Source organism: Bos indicus x Bos taurus, chromosome 27 (assembly GCF_003369695.1).
Source record: "Bos indicus x Bos taurus breed Angus x Brahman F1 hybrid chromosome 27, Bos_hybrid_MaternalHap_v2.0, whole genome shotgun sequence".
NCBI lineage: Eukaryota > Metazoa > Chordata > Mammalia > Artiodactyla > Bovidae > Bos > Bos indicus x Bos taurus.
This window is the reverse complement of record NC_040102.1, coordinates 11,080,517-11,103,883: the sequence shown is the minus strand read 5'-3', so window position 1 is coordinate 11,103,883 and position 23,367 is coordinate 11,080,517. Positions and strand designations below refer to the sequence as shown.

At 35.7% G+C, this 23,367-nt stretch overlaps 1 protein-coding gene across 12 annotated transcripts in view; it reads right to left on the bottom strand.

Annotated features, from left to right (window-relative positions):
* Positions 1 to 23,367, bottom strand: part of TENM3 (teneurin transmembrane protein 3) — a 2,746,241-nt gene that overhangs the window by 2,635,240 nt on the left and 87,634 nt on the right. For all 12 annotated transcript variants that reach the window (XM_027530163.1, XM_027530171.1, XM_027530173.1 and 9 more), the window contains exon 2: positions 10,598 to 10,716. The gene's annotated coding sequence lies outside the window, so the exon portion shown is untranslated. The remainder of the gene's footprint in view (positions 1 to 10,597; positions 10,717 to 23,367) is intronic.

Below are 23,367 nucleotides of genomic sequence, written 5' to 3'. Positions count from 1 at the left end.
TGTATATATATATACACACAATGGAATATTAATCAGCCATAAGAAATGCAATAATGTCATTTACAGCAACATGCACGGGCCTAGAGAGTATCATACGAAGTGAAGTACCAGAAAGAGAAAAACGCCGTATAACATCACTTCTTGGTGGAATCTAAAATGCACCATAAATGAACATACCTATGAAACAGAAAAACATTCACAAAAAGAGAGGAGACTTGCGGTAGCTGAGGAGGAGGTGGAATGGGAAGGGAAGGATTGGGAATTTGGGGTTAGAAGACATAAACTATCGTATGTGTGTGTGTTACTCAGTCATGTCCGATTCTTTGCGTTCCCATGGACTGGAGCCGCAATGCACTTCTGTCCATGGGATTCTCCAGGCAAGAATACTGGAGTGGGTTGCCATGACCTCCTCCAAAACTATTATACACAGAATGGATAAACAGCAGGGTACTACTGTATAGTATAAAGAACTATATTAAATATCCTCTGATAAACCACAATGGAAAACTAATATGAAAAAGAATATATAAACGTACAACTAAATCACTTTGCTATACAGCATAAATTAACACAACATTACAAAGGAACTATACTTAAATAAAATTGAAAAGGTAAAGCCCTGGCCCCAAAGCACACAGAATATGAATATTTTTTATTAACATAACTTTGTCTGTGCACATTCAGTTACACAATCCAGTGTGCTCTCTCTCTTCCCAAGATGCTGAGGTTGACACTGTTTGTTAAAATCATAATGATATTGCATATGTGTGTATAAGTTGTAGTATTATCAACCTAACTATGATTCCACATACTGTCTCTTGTTTTCCTCTCCAAACTCTATAGCCTAGGTAGAACCTGAATCACCACTCCTATGTAAAATAAGAGATAGAACATAAATAGCCTCAAAAGAAAAAAGGCAAATAAGTGAGGTGATAGATATGTTAACTCAACCCTTTTACAATGTATATATATGTATCATATCAAACCATCACATTGTACACTTTAGATGTCTTACAGTTTTGTCAAATATGCATCACAAAAGCTGAATAAAATAAAATAAGAGGGAATATGTGCAGAGAGTTTAAATGACTTGGCCAATGACAGAGACTCATCAGTGACTCGTGTTAGACAAAAAGTCTTCCTTCTCTCCTTGCATTATTCCTTTCCTCTCTTCTTCTCTCCCTCCCTTCCTTCTTTACTGAGGAATCATTCAGGTACTTGGCACCTGAATCAGGTGCTGTTAAATGCACAGATAAATGAGAACCTCCAGAAAATTATGTGATCTATTGCCGGCTCCTCTTTGGTAAGTGACATAAAGCACCTGAAATGTGGGACTGAAGGTCCTGACTTGTCAACAGATGATCTGTGCAGACTCAAACAGAAGGGACATGCCTTTAACAAACATGAAGATTCAAACAGAACTCATAAGTCATGCTAGGTATGATGGCTGACAAAGTGGTATGCATATTACAAGCCTCACTATGTAAAGTCTGTAAGAGTAGGAATTCATCTGCTAAATGTACGAGGCAGATAGGTTTCATTGATAGGATAAATAAAGATAAATTAAGTCTGACCTATTATTTACTTCATGGAAAGGTTTCTACACAAGTAGGACATTGGCCAGCATAATTTATATATATATTATATAGACACACACATATGTGTTCACATCCTAGTTTTCAAAATAACAATTGTATTTTCTAGCATGTTTCCTTTAATTTAGGATATGGCCTTGGTCAGTAAAGAAAGGATTCACACACCTACCTGAACAAATTTATTTAAAACGATATTATCTGCTATTTGTCTTATTTCATATTGCCAGTTTCCACTGAGTGCTAATAAGTGCTTGCCATTGGGGGGGGGTCTGCATTTAACATCTGTCACTGGCATCCAGCAACAGTACCTGCAGGGGACTGTCAGGGAGATTGTTATTCTCCTTTGTAACACCCTGAATCTGTTTCACATCATTTACATACAGAGAGTTGCAGGCATTCATCATTTCATTATGCTGACAACTTCACTATTCTGATGTATAATGTCTCTTTAATGATCCTCAAAAACTATAATATTCCTTGATTTATGACTGCTTAACTGAAAAATTATACAACTTGGCAAAAAAAATCCTCATAATGTGTTTTCATTTTTCCCCCACATTATACTTATATGTAACAGTGACTCATGAGTTAAGATCATGTATCTTTGACAAAAGAAATGATCAGAATTTGACTTACTATGTTTTAGTACCACTGAGGGTTATATGCATAAACTTCCTTATAAAACTGCACTGACACAAAAAAGTAGCAAATTAAAATCCATCCCTTTTTCCCCCAAGACTGGACAACCACTTTTAACATTATCGTAAGTGTTATAAGGTTGCTTAAATGGTACTGAAGTTTATTACACTAATATTAATTTTTCCCTTTTGTAAATAAACATGAAGAACCTTGATACCAAAAAGAACACTATCAAGAAACAAAGAATTTAGTAAAGAAAGAAAAGAAAAGAAAAGAAAAACACAGAAATAAACTGAAATGGGAACAGAAGCTTAGAAAGAGGGGGAAGTTGCTGATTCTTTCACTGCTTATTAACTTATAGGGTCTTCTTGGGATGGCACTTCTAAGAAGGTGTCACTAGCCTTGTTTCCTGGTCTCTTAAAAGTTATGCCATTGAAGGTGATGAAAAGTGATCTATTTATTAATTAAAAATCATTTCCCCAAAGAAACTGGTTGTGCCCCAAACAGGCGAGTGCCAAAAAGTATAAATTATTCATATGCTGCCAGCTTCTGCAAAAATAGGAAACCTTTGAGTACAGAGTAAATCACATTAGACTGAACACTATATACAATTAAGAATAAAAACAGATCTTTACTCTCAGAAAAGCTTATAAATCTGCATGAGTAGGACATACAGAAATAGAACAAAATTTCGGAACTGGCATCCTTAGATTTGATATTAGTGTCTCAAGTTTAGTTTCCATTCAGCACATCTGAGATTATGTGTAGCTTTCAATTTCTGAAAGAACAGAAAAGCAGGATAAATTAACCCGAATCAGAAAAAGAGTGGTTCAAGTTAAATGAAAGAAAGCACAGAACGGTTCTCATGTACAAGTAAGAGGATTACACATAGAAATCGTAATAAAAGATATATAGTATACACACACATACACCATAAGAAAAAGTCCGTTTATAATATATATATAAGAAAATTAGTTCTATTACTTTGAATTTATTTTTTTATTCCCTAGCTTGATTAGTCCCTTTCAAACTCATGATAAATTCCTTTTGGTTATATCTAAATATGTGACTCACCCACAGAGAAAATAACCAAAGTTGAAAGAAAAAAATGCAACTCTTCAAGTATTTGTAAATATAAATAATTCAAAAATATTTAAATCCATTTAGCATCATTCACAAAAAGGGTTTATAAATTCCTTAGTAATTAAATGGAAGGAGATAGTGATGGTTTTCCTACTCTTTGTATGTTAGAACTGTTTTAGACAGGTTTTTTATCACTTCAAGGAGCATATAGGGCTTCCCTGGTGACTCGGACAGTAAGGAATCTGCCTGCAATGCAGGAGACCTGGGTTTGATCATCACTGGGTCAGGAAGATCCCCTGGAGAAGGGAATGGCTACCCACTCCAGTATTCTTGCCTGGAGAATTCCATGGACAGAGGAACCTGGCAGGCTTCAGTCAGTGGGGTCAAAAAGAGTTGGACACACCTGGGCGATTAAACAACAATGAAAGGACCATATTAAACAGTCAATTCCTTTGCCAAAGAAAGAACGCTTGTTATATTTTATATTTCAGTAGTATAATATTGCCAGCTCACCTACAGAAAAACAAGATATACCTCACTATCTATCTATCTATCTATCTATATATATATACTTTCCCAAACAGATGTATAGAGTTTTAGGACATTAAAGGTTTTATTTCCAAACATCTTCGAATTGAGCAGATGTTTATAATTTTAGGACAAATGGAGTCCTGACTTTTAGTTTTCTGTAATTCTTTTTAAAAAGGTATAAGTGCTTAAGTCAACTAAACAATATGGTATTATCTCCCTGAGTCTCATATTTCAAATTTGCCTCAAGAAATATCAACCATTTCCCCTTTATTCTCGTCTCCTGTGATGTGCTCATCTATAGAGCCCTGCATTTCTGAGGCTGACAATAACAGCAAGCTTGACCATGAGGTCTCCCTGTAAATCATTTTCTCATGCATTGTAACACCTAATCTTCACAATTGCCCTCTTAGATCAATGCTATTTTTATCCACATGTTAATGAGGAGGAAACTGAAGCTATGAGAGATTAAAGCGCATCGCCAAAGAACTGTGGAGGAAGGGGTACAGGCCCTGACGCCAAGGCCTGCATCTCAACCTGAGAACAGATCGCAGGAACGTGCTTTCATCTATATTCCCCCTTGCATGTGTCTTCACTTCTCTCTCTCTCTCTCCTGTTTTTTTCTAAGTTTCATCCCACTCTAATTAAAAAGAGAAATTAAAAAAACATTCAACTACTAACCCAAGAGTCAAAAAGCAGTAAGGAAGCCTACCTTGATCCCATGACCTCCTTCCCCACTGCCTCTCCATCACTGACTGTCCAGGACCTTCTGTCCTGATGTGGGCCTCACGCTCTGCGCCGCTGATCAGCACAACCTGAGTCCTATTAAGTAGGGAGTCCTTCCCAGGGAAGTTCAACTCTGACCTGAACTTTCTCTTTCGCAGTGGGCTCATCTTCACTTCTTTCTCTTTAGAGCTGTCTTGACTGACTTTTCTTGCCCTGCTCCGACCTTCCCTTTGATGCCTTTGGGGTTTCCTTTTCTCCACGCTCTCATTGGAGACCCAAGCTCCCCAGATCCCATTCTCCTCCAACTGGTGATTTACATACTTAAACTGTCTGCAAACTCCCTTCGCCTGGTAGTTCAGTGGGTTCTCACATCCTCAAGATTCCCAAAGCAAAGATTACCTTTCTCAAAACCTCCCCTGATACTATTACCTCAGTGTAAGGCATCATTCATCAAATAAAAATGAAAACCGAATGGGACATTTTCTTGTCTCCCCTCCCTGGAGCTCTATTTCACTAACACCCAGTATAAAACAGCGTACTGAGACAGTCTCGTCTCGCCTCCTCCAAGTGTTCATCTTTGGTCTCCAGCCAGCCCTTGTCTACATTCTCAGCCTCTCCTGTTTTGCTCTCTGCTTGATTTATTCTCACTTGACCACTTCCCACAGGAAACAAGTACCTCTTTTCACTTCTCCCCTAACATTTTACACATATCTCAAACCTTGGGATACTTTCAAGTAGAAGCGGAATGCAATGACTTAAGTACGTAGCCTCTGAACTCAGCTTCACCACTTACCAGCAGACAGCTTACTTAACCTCTCTTAACCTTACTTAATCGTCATTCTCACATCCACAGATTGGAAGACGACCATAGTACACAAGTAAGTGAGCAGCGGGGAGGGTAAAGCAGTGCATTTTGAGCAAGCTGGTGTAGACTAAGCATGCTGCAGTTGTTACAATACTGTTTGTAGAAATAATGTTTTCTCTCTGAACTCTCCAGTGGAAAGGCACTCCTTGAGGAGGGAGATTTATCTTAGTATCACTAACATTTCACACCAAGCAGAGTCAGAGCCTGTTTATGTTGAAATTCATTGGATAAGGCTATTGAGACAGTATTCTAAATAAAAGACCAATTTTATTGGATCTGACTCCCTAATTTAAACTCAAGCTGAGTTCAGAGGCCATGCTTAAATAAACTTAGCAAGTAAGATGATAGCCATTGAGGGGTTTCACTTCAGACCCAAACCCTCTGCCTACTGTATGCTTTTTCAGGCCTGACCACAGGCTTTGTCTGGCAGGCCTCAAAGGGGAAAGCCCCCTGCCCACCCCTCACCAGGCACAGCCAGTGCACTGTCTCTGGAAGGAGTTTCAGGCCCCCTGGACAACCTTGTTCTTACACACATCACATTTCAAACCAGTTTGGAGCCCTCCTTAGCTGGGATCTTTGGCAGAGACAGGGATTTCTCCAAATGAGTTTCTTGCTTATATATTTACAGCAAGTGATTAAAGGCTTGACTATTACTTTCACTCTGGCTTACTGTCTTCACTGACAGTTCAGACACCTGGCAGCTCTGCTCAATCCAGCTCATCCCTTAAGAACTTAGAAAGAGCTGGATGATGCCAGGAGGTTGCAAAGGGAGAGTATTCAGCAGAACAATATTTTGATATTTCCATTTTATAGGAGGATATAACCTTGCAGTGTCCATGGTTTATACCTAGGATACCATCAGATTAGCAGACATAGAGATTTTGTAATGCAGTTACAGCTTATTCTATAGGGGACCTAAAGTCTTTGAGGGCACAGTTAGAGACAAAGGTTGAGTCAGAAATATGCAAGTTCCAGAATATCCTGTTTCTTTGTTCCTTTTTTGGAGTTTGTGTCTGTGATGTCACTAAATCAAACGTGATGAAGACACCCCAAACACAAATGACTGGAGGAAAAATTAGGATAACCTGAGAGCAGATGTGTAAATACACGTGTTTTTGTCACAAAAGCATAAAACATCAACTTATTCAAGTTTCTGCTACTGCTGCTGTTAAGTTGCTTCAGTCGTGTCTGACTCTGTGAGACCCCATAAACGGCAGCCCACCAGGCTCTGCCGTCCCTGGGATTCTCCAGGCAAGAACACAGGAGTGTGTTGCCATTTCCTTCTCCAATGCATGAGAGTGAAAAGGGAAAGTGAAGTCGCTCAGTCGTGTCCAACTCTTCTCGACCCCATGGGCTGCAGCCTACCAGGCTCCCCTATCCATGGGATTTTCCAGGCAAAAGTACTGGAGTGGGCTGCCATTGCCTTCTCCTTCTTCAAGTTTCTAGAGGAACTTATTTCAGAGTGAAAGCTAAAGATATAAGAATGTATCATACCTTTCCATCGCCATAGGCTTAGAGAATGAAAGAGTAGATCAGTCAGATTTAGCATTTTGTTTTACATCAGTTTTAATTGGACACTTCTGAGAACAAGGCTCTCACAAGTAGAGTTAAAAGGAGACCAACCACATGTGCACCAACTGCATGAATTCTTCAGTGAGGAGCAGTGACAATGCACGCATTTCCAGAAGAAAGGTCTCCAGCCTCGGAAGTACTGGTAAGACAGGACTATGACTGTTCTCATTTTACAGTAAAGGGCACTGTATGGAGCTGAGAAGTGATGAAGATCTCCAAAAACCTCCTATAGCACTTTCTACCAGAGTACATTTAGTGGTTACACTGTTAGGCTCATTTGAATCTAAAATAAAGTTACAGGAAAAGATAGGGAATCAAGGAATTCACCTCTGAACATAGGTCATCTCTGAGACTCATCTTTGCATCTTAGGTTCTTCCATGTTATGTTTCCAGGTCTACTGATGATGTTCCTCAGTTTTCTCTAGCAATGTGTCAAATGTTAACACTTCAAATTTTCTTTAAGAAAGAAATGCAAATACTGCTGGCATGAGATTAAAATGTGTTCCTTAATAACTGAAACACACTCTGTAGCTCTGCCAACTAAAGCTCCTTTCTAAGTATAGAATTTCTATAATAAGAGCCATAATCTGAAAAGAAAAAAAAAAATCATTGGAAACATCACTAAGTATGAATATCCTTTGGACCTTAAATAGTATGAAAGATCTCAGTAAGAACTAAAGAGTTAATTACAGTTTATCCTTCATATGTTGTTTATTTAAATGGAAATCTTTCTTAAATTCATAAATAATATAGTTTTTCTTAAAATATTATTATCATTATGTGTATGGAACAATACAAATATCTTTTAACATTAGACTAAAGGACAAAAGTAACTGATTCAAAACATATGGTTTATCACTTAGTAGGCTACTTATTCGGAGAAGGCAATGGCACACCACTCCAGTACTCTTGCTTGGAAAATCCCATGAACGGAGGAGCCTGGTAGGCTGCAGTCCATGGAGTCGCTAAGAGTTGGCTATGACTGAGCGACTTCACTTTCACTTTTCACTTTCATGCATTGGAGAAGGAAATGGCAACCCAATCCAGTGTTCTTGCCTGGAGAATCCCAGGGACTGGGGAGCCTGGTGGGCTGCCGTCTATGGGGTCGCACAGAGTCGGACACGACTGAAGCGACTTAGCAGCAGCAGCAGCAGGCTACTTATTCCTTCAACATTAAGTCTAGTCATTTAATCCTAAAGTAAAGATTTTCATTTTTAGAAAAAATACCTAAAGTATGGCACAAATTATCTGCCAAATAGAGCAAACAGGAACATGGAAACAGCTGATGTCTAGGGTAAGTTAAATACAGGTACTTAAGGAAGAAATAAACACCAAAAACCTGCTTTTACTAAGCAAATATCACAATGAAATATTTTATATATTAATACCACTAGAGGGCTTAATACGTTTTGCTTAATAGAATTTCTTTTTCAAAGTTGTCTTCTTGGTATAAATGAACTTCTATATATTTATCCTTATAATCAAGGTTATAAAAAATTGATACAAAATATATATAAACATGCAAAATAATAATAAAGTGATTAGATCAAAGAAAATTTTATAGACTGAATATCATTTTAGGCAATTTAAGTCTGTTAAATAAACTGTATGGCTTCAAATATCACTTATTCTTAAATGATACATATTATTTCTGCAAATTTGTATTTAACAACATGGTTCTGATAAATGGCCTGTGCTATTTTTAAGGAAGATTAATAGTTTTAAAGCAGCCTACAAATTTCTTTCAGTCACTAGTCACCAACAATATAAATTTACCTTCATTCAAGGTAGTCTCTATATTTCAAAGGAATATTTATGTTCATGAAAACTTGTCTATGATTCTAACTTAGACAAATTATATTATGGAAGACATTAAAAATGACTGTCTTTACATCCCTTCTTTAGTTGAACAAGTCACACATTTAATAAATTTGATTTTTGTCTTTGAGTGGTAATTTGTTTTTAAATCAATCCCATTATTCAGTTATACTGTGAATACAAACTTTTATGAGATGAGAGAATAAAAATTATGACCCAGCTAAATAAAATAAGTCTTACATTGATTTTAAAACCTCTACTTACCCATTTAAAATATGAATTAGTCCCGGTGCCCCAATTCTTGGAGGTGGGTAAAATAATACTACAAATAAAAGGTTCACATTTTGAAGTGGAAAACCTAAGTTATCACCACATATATGAAATAATACCTCTGTAATTCTGGAAAAAACTAATGAAATACAAGTTGTTTCATTCACAAAGAATTTCTCAAATTCTAGGCTCAGATTTAGGAAGAAAATATTAGATGTTACAGGGTATTAAAAAAAAAAACTTCCATTATCTGAATATACTTTCTGATTAATAACACAATGCAAAACTTGTATCTTGTCACAGGCAAGACATTATTGCAGGCTAAGGCACTTCAGTCGTGTCTGACTCTGGCCAATTCTATGGACTGTAGTCTGCCAGACTCTTCTGTCCATGGGATTCTCCAGGCAAGAACACTGGAGTAGGTTGCTGTACCCTCTTTGTAACCTGAATGATGGGTGTCAAAATCTGTAATTGTCTGTTTTGCATGGACCTGACCTGTCCGAAACTCCTACTCATGAGTTCTGAGTACCATCTGAGACTGCTGCATATAATTCCAAAAGCTAAAGAAACCCTAGTTGTCTGGGGGTTTTACTACTAAATGCAATCACCCTGAATTTCCCCCAGAGGTTATGTTTTGCTGTGTAATTCACAGGGCCATCAGAGACATTGCCACCTAAGAGTAATAACCTGCCACCTATATTCCACCAGCAAATGGCTATCATTTCCACCTCTTTACCAATCATAATAGCACTTACCCGTGAATTACAGCAGAGTGCTGTGAAATATTATGTGGAAAATGTATTTCTTCAGTTATATGACCAAATCAAGCCCTCAGGTCAGTTTACAAGGCTTTTACAAAGGTTTTTTTTTTTTTTTTTGCTGTTGTTGCTGTTTGTCTTATTCTTTATGAATACAATAGTTTTACATAATTAAATTGCACATGCTGTGAATAAAGAGGTTTTGATAACTAAATTAGCTACAGATTAAGCATTCTAATAACTGAACTTGGTGCAATTATTACTGATCGTTTGATAAATTTACAAATATCATTCAAAATTTAAGCAGCCTGCCTTATAAAAGTTTTTCATTCTGTATTTTTCTAACCTGTATCTAATAATGTATTGATTATTCATAGTAACATGATCATTCTTCTCGGTATATTTTTATGAATACCTTACTTTCTAGTCAGAAAATTTTTACACTACTAAATGTATTCTGGCAAAGATCACCAAGAGAAAGCAAGAAAAAATGATCATATTGCCCCTCACTTTACTTTTGTTTTCATCAAATATGCGTTCTATAATGAAGTTCTTCTATATCCAGGATTATTTTTTTCTTTCCAGGTTACTATGCTCTCGTCACCAGTGTTTCAGCAGTCTGGAGTATTCCCCCATTACTGCTCCCACACTATATATGTTACTCTTAAATCTGTTAACATGCACCCCACTCGACATTATCAAGGCCAAAAATTCACATTCTACTTTCATTTGAAAATACTTACAGTAATATGCTTCCAGTAACGATCCTAATGCTTCATCCAGAATAAATCTCACACAAGAGGAATATCCAGAGGTTATTTTTATCTCCTTTCTCTAATTTACATTATCGCTTCATTCAAGTCTGAAAAATAAAAAAATTCAAACTGTCTTACTATTAAATACACTGACAGAATTTCAGTGTAAAACAACAAGAAAATGGTAGAATATTTTCCTGAACATAATAAGTTTCTGAAGACTATGTAAACATATCATTAAGAATTTTTTAAATGTAATTTATATATGATACAAAAAATCATCAGGCCCACCAAACATATATTAAGATGTGCATTAATTCACGCCCAGTAGTACTTCTTTTACTTGCCCACTAAGAAATGAATCTCCACATACAGAGTGATCTTAATCACATATATTTCTATTAAAAAGATAAATTGTATTTAGGATACTAAGAAAGATGGAAATATATTATTTTTGTTTGCTTGTTTCAACAGTTACATGATCATCATAAAATTGACCTAGAATATTTTGACGAATTAATAAACTAGCTTTTGGTATTGAAGCAGTCATAGGGAAGTCAGTTTCATCCTTCTACATATAATTAAGAGATGCATAATCATATTATGTTTAACTAAAATAATATGTATTTAAATATTGTGAGAGATCTGTTAAAAAGAATTCATACAAATAAAGTCTCACATTTCTACAGCAAGCTGACTCTAGAGGAAAAATATCCGGGGATATCCTCAGATTCAGTGCTCTCCAATCTGCAAAAGGAGAGGAACAGACTTGTTCCTCTTGAACAAGGAACAATTAAAATCAAACCATACTGTCTTGATGACTGTGGCTTTGTAGTAGAGCCTGAAGTCAGGCAGGTTGATTCCTCCAGTTCCATTCTTCTTTCTCAAGATTGCTTTGTTTATTCAAGGTTTTTTTTGTATTTCCATATAAATTGTGAAATTATTTGTTCTAGCTCTGTGAAAAATACCGTTGGTAGCTTGATAGGAATTGCATTGAATCTATAAATTGCTTTGGATAGTATACTCATTTTCACTATATTAATTCTTCTGATCCATGAACATGGTATATTTCTCTATCTATTAATATCATCTTTGATTTCTTTCACCAGTGTTTTATAGTTTTCTCTCTATATATAGGTCTGGTACTGGCACAAAGACAGAAATATAGATCAATGGAACAAAATAGAAAGCCCAGAGATAAATCCACACACATATGGACACCTTATCTTTGACAAAGGAGGCAAGAATATACAATGGATTAAAGACAATCTCTTTAACAAGTGATGCTGAGAAAACTGGTCAACCACTTGTAAAAGAATGAAACTAGAACACTTTCTAACACCATACACAAAAATAAACTCAAAATGGATTAAAGATCTAAATGTAAGACCAGAAACTATAAAACTCCTTGTGAAGAACATAGGCAAAACACTCTCCTACATACATCACAGCAGGATCCTCTATGACCCACCTCCCAGAATATTGGAAATAAAAGCAAAAATAAATAAATGGGACCTAATTAAACTTAAAAGCTTCTGCACATCAAAGGAAACTATAAGCAAGGTGAAAAGACAGCCTTCAGAATGGGAGAAAATAATAGCAAATGAAGCAACTGACAAACAACTAATCTCAAAAATATACAAGCAACTCCTACAGCTCAAGCCAGAAAAATAAACGACCCAATCAAAAAACGGGCCAAAGAACTAAATAGACATTTCTCCAAAGAAGACATACAGGTGGCTAACAAACACATGAAAAGATGCTCACCATCACTCATTATCAGAGAAATGCAAGTCAAAACCACTATGAGGTACCATTTCACACCAGTCAGAATGGCTGTGATCCAAAAGTCTACAAGCAATAAATGCTAGAGAGGGTGTGGAGAAAAGGGAACCCTCTTACACTGTTGGTGGGAATGCAAACTAGTACAGCCACTATGGAGAACAGTGTGGAGATTCCTTAAAAAACTGGAAATAGAACTGCCTTATGATCCAGCAATTCCACTGCTGGGCATACACACCGAGGAAACCAGAATTGAAAGAGACACATGTACCCCAATGTTCATCGCAGCACTGTTTATAATAGCCAGGACATGGAAGCAACCTAGATGCCCATCAGCAGATGAATGGATAAGAAAGCAGTGGTACATATACACAATGAAGTATTACTCAGCCATTAAAAAGAATTCATTTGAATCAGTTCTAATGAGATGGATGAAACTGGAGCCTATTATACAGAGTGAAGTAAGCCAGAAAGAAAAACACCAATACAGTATACTAACACATATATATGGAATTTAGAAAGATGGTAATGATAACCCTGTATGTGAGACAGCAAAAGAGACACAGATGTATAGAACAGTCTTTTGGACTCTGTGGGAGAGGGAGAGGGTGGGATGGTTTGGGAGAATGGCATTGAAACATGTATAATATCATATATGAAACGAATTGCCAGTCCAGGTTCAATGCATGATACTGGATGCTTGGGGCTGGTGCACTGAGACAACCCAGAGGGATGGCACAGGGAGGGAGGAGGGAGGGGGATTCAGGATGGGGAACACGTGTACACCTGTGGCAGATTCATGTTGATGTATGGCAAAACCAATACAATACTGTAAAGTAATTAACCTCCAATTAAAATAAATAAATTTATATTTAAAAAATAAATAAAAAATTTTTTTTAAAAAGAAAAAAAATAAAGTGAAGTGAAGTGAAAAAAAAAAATCAAACCAAATGGATAGGACTGACAATGCAAAGGCTATTTAAGGCTACTGATAAGTTTTAAGCTGTCTTCATGGAAATATACTTAATATCTAGTAATGAAAACTGCTAGGTTTCAAGATACCATTGCTTAATTAAAAAAAAAAAAAACATTTTAAATACAAATGCATTAACACCCTTGCCTGCACCTCCCAAAATTAGAATTTCATGGATTCGTGTTTGTCACAGGGAGTAATAGCAGAAGTCCCCTAATGTGACCCTTACAATCTCCCTCACTGTGAGGGGAGGCAGCTTAAAGAATAAATAATGTGATAAAAGACCTGCGTCTCCCCACCTCCTCCACTAAAAATCTCTAGCACCAAATGCATTACTGATGTCAGTCAACAGTAGCTTTAACTGTTGGGAAACCACCACCTTTCTGACTGGTTAGTATATCCAGCCTGATTTTTAATACCTCCTTTGCCTCTGGTACATTATTTATTTTTTCCCTTCCTGGTTGTGTAATTGTGAATCCTTGCTATTAAGGAATTTCAAAAGATAATTTTATATACTGCTAATAATTCTACATAAAATTCCAAGACAAAGAATTGATTGTAGATTAAGAATTTTATTCAAAGTATTTTCAATTATAACTGCAAGTTTCCTTTTTATCTGTTCACTTTTCTGTCTATGAATCCCATAATGTATGCATTAGCTCTCTGTTATTTCCCTTTACTCTCTCATATCCTTTCTAGTAACGTCTATATTTATACTTATCCTATTTTATTTTTTGATAAATATTTCAAAAAGTAATCATGTCCCAGCCAATTTTTGCAACTGAAAAATGTATTTATTTTGGTTTCATTTTAGAATTTTTTTTTGTACATTTCTTTATGCTTTCAGTATTTCCTCCTAGAGTCTGACTGCTTGATCTTCATTTCCTTCTGTTCCATTATAATCTCTTTGTTACTTTGATTTCTTCATTATGCTCTCACATTTTAGAGATAATATTTTGCTTTAACACTTATGGGACTCTGAATTGTCAGAACTTTTTTACATTGTCTTGCATCACTTAAGATAGATGTTTTTCACCTGTTCACTTAAGCAACTTAACTACTCTTGCTTATGTTGTGAACATGAGGTTTCTATGTACAGATATGATCATCTTTTTTCAATTGCTAAAAAGGACTATTCAGTGACTGAAATAGTACATGTGTATGTGTATGTGTGTGTGTGTATACAAATGTCTGTAATTGCCACTGAATGTCTTTAATACAAACATTCTCTCAAAAATGTTATTATATTTGTTGTTGATTGAGCCCACCTTCTCATTTTGCTTATTCCTCTGTACGACCAGTATAGTATATACTGCATCATGCAGTCAATCCTTTAAGTCATAAAGTCACTCAAGAAATATATGCTGAAGCACTGACCAGATGAACATTTCCTGCATTCGATCTGACAGTGATGACCACTGGTCCCTCCCTTATAAGATTTGACGAACATTGTGCAATATATAATAGCTAACCAGGAAGTCTGTGGGGAAATCCTTCTTGACTGATGACTGAGAATGTATGTGCTACCTTTCAGGGTATTATGATTCAGTTTCCATTAAGTTTGGTATACTATGCTCATGCAAATGTAGAAATTCTAGGTGGGTGAATAATTAAGTTGAAGCTGCTCAAGGATTCATTGTCATGATTACTGGAAACCAACAGTGCTATGAGAAACATTAATGAGGGTTGTTAGAAAGAGGAAACCATTATTACCCAAACATTGGCAAAATTACAGTCAATCCCTGACCAGTTTTGAAAAAATTTTTCATCACTACTTGGAAGTGATTTTTGATTGTTTTGTAAGCTTGGAGTAGGATACTGGTAGCAATATTTATTGCCATGACCCAACAGAGGAATTTCATATAAAATCACTGCACTAATTTTTTTTTCAGTATCAGATATTAATTTTCTAGTTAAGACAATAACCTTATAATGAGCTGGTGACCTGCTGGAGAATACAGAACTATAAGCTTGATGCAAACACTAAAAGGATGGGGAGAAGGAGATGGTGATCCTTGCATTCAACATTCCGGTCCCATTCATGCCTCTACTCACACTCACCCATGCTCTGGCTTGTGGACCTTGTGCACTGGCTTTCTTTTAGCTTGTGGAAAGCAATCAATGAAAGTCAGGTCTCTTTTGCTCTTAGCAAGGACTCTCATTCTCAGCCTTCTCTTCTATTCTTGGTGGACAACATCTTTCTGCCCCACAGGAATGGTTGACAATAGAACTCAATTGCCTCCTGAATGCCTATGCCACCCGGCACCAAAAGGGCTCTTAAAATTTCATGGGTTGAGAAAGAATAGTATGTAAACTTCACACATATGCCATATTTAGAAGATTTGTTTTTATGACCAAAAAAATAAAACAAAGACAAAACATAGTAGGTTCTGAATGACATTATTTATAAACCAACATTTGAGCTCAAAACTTATATATCTTTCATTGCTTTCTGCAGCTGTTACTCAACCAAGGTTTTTGCACAAATAATCATCAAGATGGTTAATTGAAGAAATTAACTATTGTTTGTCACCAGGCTGATATTGCCAAGCTTTCTCCATTTGATTTATTCAAACAAATTACTTAAAAGGAACTTGACTAGATTGGCCAACATTTTATATTACTTGTTAGTTGTTTATTTCAGTTTCTTTTCTTTACAGACCCATATAGATAAGTAGGTCTTAATGTGCCCCAGTGATATTTTTCTGTGTTAAATTTTCTAAAGTTAGTATTCAGACATTAACAAATCTGTAATTTGTGGAACAAAAGAGGTTTCTGGGGGGTTTTTTTGTTTTTTTTTGTTTTTTTTTTTGTTTGTTTTTTGGCCAGAGAATTTTAAAATTAGAAGGCTCTTTATTATAGTACAGGAAATTCACATGTAAGAAAGAGGTCAGATTTCCAGGACATATTTGGGTATAGTATATAATCTGCTGTAACAATATTCTCAATGGTATTTAAATTCCCAGAATATTTAACTAAGGTATCTACATTTTGGCTTTATTATATTTTGGTAAACATGCCTGGGAACCAAGCCATTACTGAAAATACAAATAATGGTCAGAGATGAACAGTGCATTCGGACTTCCAATTTGGGATTCAGTATGCAGAGAAGAGTACTGTCCATTTACCCCTAACACCCCACACTCATTGTTTCCTTGCAAAGTGTCTGCCTCACTCTCACACACTGAATCCACAATTGGAGCCACTAGTTATTTGGCTAAAAATGAACATACAAATGTGTATAACAATAATACAAAAGAATAGTAACTGACAGTAATTGCTCAATATATGTAAATACTATATATCAATTCTTCACTCATATATGAGACAAGGAATATCACTATCATCTTCACATTACATATTAGGAAAACAAAGCTAAGAAATATTGTTATTTTCTTAAATCACTTATTTGCTAGTAAAAAGTCAAACCACTTTCATGATGTTAATCCTACATTCTTTCCAAGAATTTATGCTATTTTGTGACTAAACTATTTACGACAGAAAATGAGAACAACTGAGTAAGGACTGTCATGATACAGAATACAGAAAATACAGAAAATTTTGAACAACTGAGTAAGGACTGTCATGATACAGAATACACTACAGCCAAGACTTCAATTTTATAGATATTAAAAAAGTATAGATATATGATACAATTTTAAATACTAAGAAAATATACTGAATAAGTTTGATAAGAATTGAATCCTCTTAAGTATCATATTTGCATGAAATTAAACAATAAGGATATGAATATTAACATGCTAAAATATTAAATGCCTGAGTTAAATCATTACAGAATACACATGGGAAATAAAAAGGAAATATTTATTTGACTCTCAGAATATGGTTCAAATATATGCAACATTTTTGAAGTTTCCATATACATGAGGGAATATATACACATGTATGCATATACATATATATGTGTGTGTGTGTGTGTGTATATATATATATATAAATAAAGACCTCTTGATTTTTTAAGAGTGAATGTTAAGGAACATGTAAAACAAAATTTACACTTATAAAACTGCTTATGCATTGAGCAGTTTAAGTCAATAGTTACATAAGATAATTCTATCTAATCCTGTACTGTTGTTGTCATGCAGTTGCTCAGTTATGTCCGATGCTTTGTGACCCTGTGGACTGCAGCTTGCCAATCTCCTGTGTCCTCCATTATCTCCTGGAGTTTGCTCAAATTCATGTCCATTGAGTCGGTGATGCCATCTAACCATCTCATCCTTTGCTGTCCCCTTCTCCTTTTGTTGCCAATCCTTCCCAGCAACAGGGTCTTTTCCAATGACTATGTCATTAGTGTTAAAACTGAGTCTCTAATCAGCACTACACTAATCCACATCATATAAAGGCATGTTTGCACAAGAAATATTTGTAAGATATCAGATTTTTTATCACTGAGAGTAAACTAAGTTAACGGTATATACTGTGTCTCTATATGGAAAAAACATGGATAGGCTGGTATGGATTGAATTCTGAAAATGTTAAATAACTCATCCTATATACATTGTCTTCACATCATCATTTCACATTAAAAAAATCTATACAGAATATACTTTACAAGATCATTAATTACAGCTAATTTTACACGAAGGAACTTTGTTAGCTCTTTGTGGTTATAGTTTCTGATTATATATATGTTTACTTTCAATTTCACAATGTTTCTTTCACTTACTCTTAGCTTTCACAAAACTCAGTATGTCAATCAATGGTGTAGAGATTTGCTGACAAATTTCTGATGCTATAGCAAGAGAAATGTAAAAATATTTGCCTGTTTCTTCAGGGCAAAATCAAGCAATTGGCTGAAAAATTGGAGGAGTGCACAAATTATAACCTCAAGAAATAACCCACTTCAAGAAATATGTCATTAAGAAGTTTCAAAGTTAATCATGACTTATGTAAGTTTTTCTTTTTTTTTAAAATCTATGGTGAATGGTGGTTTTAATATTGAGGATTTCATCTAATATTTTTAAGTCAGTAACTGGTTTAAAAAAAAAGCATTTGTATATAGGAGGGAAACCTTTGGACAATTTAATAATCCAAATAACAATGAACAATTTGTTTTCAAGAATCAGCCTGGAAAGATACAGCACTGACAAGATTGAGAATAGAGGATAAAGACTTAATGCACATTGGTCCAAAGTGATAATAAAGTTGTCAAAATGTTGAATTGATTGAAGATGAGTTGTTTTCTGTTAGTAGTTTCACAAATTATAGCCAGACGTGTTTACTTGAAAACTGTAGAATCACCTGAGGAAACAGTAATTTTCTGTGTAGTAGGTTTATGATTTTGAATGTTTTGTATTCTTTCACTTGTTTGTACAGTCAACGGGATTGAGTAAGAAAAGAGTAAAGTGTGATTTTGGAAAGTTTGGGTATATTTTCAATTTTCATGTATTTTTACATCATCTGTATTTCATCTGCTGCCAAATAAGCCAGAAGTCTTGGGTGGATAATGTTTTTAATACTTATCATAAAAATTTACTGACTTCAACCAGTTGCCCCAAAATAAAAAGTTGCTTGAAGGTAAAAGTTTATAAGCATTAGTTCATGCAGTATTTAACTTTTTTATATTCTGTAGTGAACTTTGTAAATTGTACTTGCTCATTAAAGTCTTACCTAATTTTTTCAGGAGGTTCATAAAGAAGCAAAAATACTTATTCCATTTTCACTCAGTGATACACTTATTTGTCAGACATATTTTGATTCAGGTTATGTATTTTTTTTACATTTAATTAAAGAGTCTTCATATTAAAATGTAAAAGAAAACAGTTAAAACACATTAAAATATGAAATTTGAACATAATATTTATTTAATCATTTAATTTAATTATACAATGCAATACTCATATTCACTGTTTTACCTTTTACTTGAAGTATACAAAATTAGTGCTATTTTCTTTAGTTGAATAATCACAGACATTATCATATCTTTCAGCCTAAAAACACTTTCACACAATTAGCGAAAGCTATTTCCTTAGTTAGAATAATCATTGGTTTTATAAGTAATTAGACATTACTCAGTTCAGTTCAGTTCAGTCACTCAGTCCTGTCTGACTCTTTGCAACCACGTGGACTGCAGCACGCCAGGCTTCCTGTCCATCACCAACTCCCGGAGGCTACTCAAACGCATCTCCATCAAGTCAGTGATGCCATCCAACCATTTTATGCTCTGTCGTCCCATTCTCCTCCCACATTCAAGCTTTCCCAGCATCAGGGACTTTCCCAATGAGTCAGTTCTTTGCATCAGGTGGCCAAGTATTGGCGTTTCAGCTTCAGCATCAGTCCTTCCAATGAATATTCAGGATTGATATACTTTAGCATAGACTGGTTGGATTTCCTTGCGGTCCAAGGGACTCTCAAGAGTCATCTCCAACACCACAGTTTGAAAGCATTAATTCTTCAGTGCTTAGCTTTCTTTATAGTCCAACTCTCACATCCATACATGACTACTAGAAAAAACCTAGCTTTGAGTAGACAGACTTTGTTGGCAAACTAATGTCTCTGCTTTTTAATATGCTGTCTGGAGAAGGCAATGGCACCCCACTCCAGTACTCTTGCCTGGAAAGAGTTTGTTTGTGATCCACACAGTCAAAGACTTTGGTGTAGTCAATAAAGCAGAAGTAGATATTTTTTTGGAATTCTTTTGCTTTTTCTATGATCCAACAGATGTTGGCAATTTGATCTCTGGTTCCTCTGCCTTTTCTAAATCCAGCTTGAACATCTGGAAGTTCATGGTTTACATACTGGTGAAGCCTGGCTTGAAGAATTTTGAGCATTACTTTGCTAGCATGTGAGATAAGTGCAATTTTGCAGTAGTTTGAACATTATTTGGCATTGCCTTTCTTTATGATTGGAATGAAAACTGACCTGTTCCAGTCCTGTGACCACTGCTGAGTTTTCCAAATTTGCTGGTATATTGAATGCAGCACTTTCACAGCATCATCTGTTAGGATTTGAAGTAGCTCATCTGGAATTCCACCACCTCCACTAGCTTTGTTCATAGTGATTACTTCCTAAGGCCCACTTGACTTCACATTCCAGGATTCTGGCTCTAGGTGAGTGATCACACTATTGTGGTTTTCTGGGTCACGAAGATTTTTTTGTTTGTTTGTTTAGTTCTTCTGTGTATTCCTGCCACCTCTTCTTAAAATCTTCTGCTTCTGATAGGACCATACCATTTCTGTTCTTCTTGTGCCCATCTTTGCATGAAATGTTCCCTTGGTATCTCTAATTTTCTTGAAGAGATCTCCAGTCTTTCCCATTCTATTGCTTTCCTCTATTTTTTTGCATTGATCACAGAGGAAGGCTTTCCTATCTCTCCTTGCTATTCTTTGGAACTCTGCATTAAGATATCTTTCCTTTTCTCTTTTGCCTTTTGATTCTCTTCTTTTCTCAGGTATTTACAAGGCCTCCTCAGACAACCATTTTGCCTTTTTGTATTTCTTTTTCTTGGGGGTGATCTTGATCCCTGCCTCCTGTATAATGTCACAAACATCCATCCATAGTTCTTCAGGCACTCTATCATATCTAATCCCGTGAATCTGTTGTCACTTCCACTGTATAATCGTAAAGAATTAGATTTAGATCATACCTGAACTGTCTAATGGTTTTCCCTATTTTCTTCAATTTAAGTCTGAATTTGGCAAAAAGTGGGATTCCCTTGTGGCTCAGCTGGTAAAGAATCCGCCTGCAATGCCAGAGACCTGGGTTCTATCCCTGGGTTGGGAAGATCCCCTGGAGGAGGCAAAGGCTACCCACTCCAGTATTCTGGCCTGGAGAATTCCATGGACTGTATAGTCCATAGGGTCACAGATTCAGACACAACAGACTTGCACTTTGCACTTGGCGATAAGGAGCTCATTAGACATTACTGGCTGATTATTACTTTTAATTGTGGCCGTAACATTAGTATTACATTTTGAGCACCTGACTAACCCCTTTTTAAAATCATGGATCCCTGCTGAAAGTCTTCCTAATCAACCAATAAGAATCTTAGTTTTCCTCCATTTCATCATTTAAATAGTTTTGTTAGTTTTGAACCACGTGTTTTTGATCATCTTTTAAATATTGTATTTATTTTTGGTCATCTTGTAAACTAATGTATTATTAATAATCAGAAAAAATGTATTTTTATTTTTCAATCATCTTTTAAACTAATGTATTTATGTTTGATCATCTTTTATTTTTTTTTATTTTTTTAGGTTTTTTTTAAATTTTCTTTTATTTTTAAACTTTACATAATTGTATTAGTTTTGCCAAATATCAAAATGAATCCGCCACAGGTATACATGTGTTCCCCATCCTGAACCCTCCTCCCTCCTCCCTCCCCATACCATCCCTCTGGGTCATCCTAGTGCACTAGCCCCAAGCATCCAGTATTGTGCATCAAACCTTGGACTGATCATCTTTTAAACTAATGTATTTATTAACTAATAATGGGACAGTTATAAGGATAAATGATAACTAAAATTAAAGTATTTATGTTTCTGTTTCCCTAGTGGCTCAGCTGGTAGAATATCCACCTGCAGTGCGGGAGACTTTGGTTCTTTGGTTTGTTCCCTGGGTTAGGAAGATCCCTTGGAGAATGGAATGGCTACTCAGTCCAGTATTCTGCCTTGGAGAAGCTTTGGTATCTTTTGTATGAATAATTACCTAATCCAGTGGGGATTTTTTTTACTATTTTAAAGGGTTAGAAATATAAACTTTTTAACAAAGATTTTATATATTTATAAATATGTAAGTATTATATAAAACACATATTATATGTTTATAAATACATCTTTTATAAAGATATTTAAATATGTTTTGATATATTTATAAATATTTTATAAAATGCATTGTATATATATTTATAAATATATAAATTTTATTTAAAATATTTGTATTTCTAACCCTTTAAAATAGTTAAAACCGCAGTGCATCAGGCAATTATTCATACAAAAGATACCAAAGGCAGAAAAAAATGTGTTCAAAGGCTTTGCAATGTAATTTAGGGAATGGAAGGGAGAAACACACACAAAAGAAAGACTGGCTTTTCTCTTCCCCAAAACGACCAGCTCAAGAGACCTGTCAAGATGGAGCAGTCTCAGGAAGTCCCACCCTCACTGTTACACCCAGCAGTCAAGTCTGAGCCATGGTCTGACCCATTTGCGCACCAGCACTTGACCCAGTGGAGCAGCCCCTCCTGAATTCATCCTGAAACGGTCTCTCCACTTGACCAATAAGGAGCCAGGCTCCCTCTCAGATTCTGCCACCTCATTGCTCTCTGTCCCCTGCGCTGTTTTGTCCATCCCCACGTCTAAGGGCTTAACTTGGGGTGCCCAATAATACTTCAGGCTTCGATTTTTCTGTCCCCTTGACGTCCTCATTGCCTGGAGCTGCACACTGTCCAATATGGTTAACAGTAGCCTTGGATGGCCATTTGAATATAAATTTAAATTCATTTAAATTAAACAAAGTTAGGAATACAGCCCCAGTCTGAAACTTTCTTCCTCTTGTCTGTCTTTCACCCTCGACATTCAACAACCCAGCAATCCATCTGGAACTACATTCACAGTATTTCCAGAATCCTGTCAATTTTCATCGCTTCCAAAATTATCAGTGTGGTACACGGCACCATTATCTTCTGCCTGGGTTATTGCAATAGGCCCCTAAGCCAAACAAGCATGTCTCCACCACATGGCCTTTGCACTTCCTTCTTGCTTTGCAAGGACTCTATTACCACAGTCATCTCTACTCCCTTCTTCAAGTCTTATTCCCTCACTTCCTGTAATATATGCTTAAATATTCCTCTCTGGGATTTGATCACACTATATAATCTGATCTTTCTCCCTCACACATCTCACCCTGATTTATATTTTGAATAAAGGAATTCCCTCCCCCCATTACCCAGATTTATACTTTGATAAATTTCCAGATATATTCCCTCACCTATCATATATAATCATAATAATTTTACTTTAAAAAGCATAGGTATTCTATTTTATGA